The sequence below is a fragment of the Penaeus monodon genome, chromosome 32 (genome assembly GCF_015228065.2).
Source record: "Penaeus monodon isolate SGIC_2016 chromosome 32, NSTDA_Pmon_1, whole genome shotgun sequence".
Classification (NCBI taxonomy): Eukaryota; Metazoa; Arthropoda; class Malacostraca; order Decapoda; family Penaeidae; genus Penaeus; species Penaeus monodon.
In genome coordinates this window covers 3,165,442-3,165,914 of record NC_051417.1, presented here as the reverse complement: position 1 = coordinate 3,165,914, position 473 = coordinate 3,165,442, and the positions used below count along the sequence as shown (strand labels likewise).

Genomic DNA, 473 nt, shown 5'->3' with positions numbered 1-473 from the left:
AAAAATAATGGTATTATATCCTAATACTAGCTTTAGCATCCAAGGTATTCTGAATGCAGAATACCTTGGACACTAGTGATGAATATACGACCCTCTTTAACCCACTGGTAACAGGCAACATGCTGCTGTATCCCAGTGAATAATCTCAGATGCTGGGTGTGGCCTCGTCACACACTGAGAATATGTCCCGACTGCTAAGATGTTGCTCCCTACTGTGAGCTGGATACCTGCTCAGATGTGGAGCGGCACAAATTTATGTTCACTTGTCCTTGACTCACTTTACCAAAAAACATTGTCAGTATTGGACTAATCAATCTCATGTTTAATGAACCAATCAAAACAACATCATTTTTTTTCTTCTTCTTCGTTTTTGTGGATAAGTATTTACATTTTGAATGACTGTTCTTCATAAAAATCTGGGGGTACATGCATGCATCCTAACTACATAAAAAATTACAGAACAATATCCTACA

At 37.8% G+C, this 473-nt stretch overlaps 1 protein-coding gene across 1 annotated transcript in view; it reads right to left on the bottom strand.

Moving 5' to 3' along the window:
* Nucleotides 1-473, bottom strand: part of LOC119593291 (regulator of nonsense transcripts 2-like) — a gene marked incomplete at its 5' end in the record, with an annotated part of 18,619 nt that overhangs the window by 6,574 nt on the left and 11,572 nt on the right. The gene's annotated exons all lie outside the window — the stretch shown is intronic.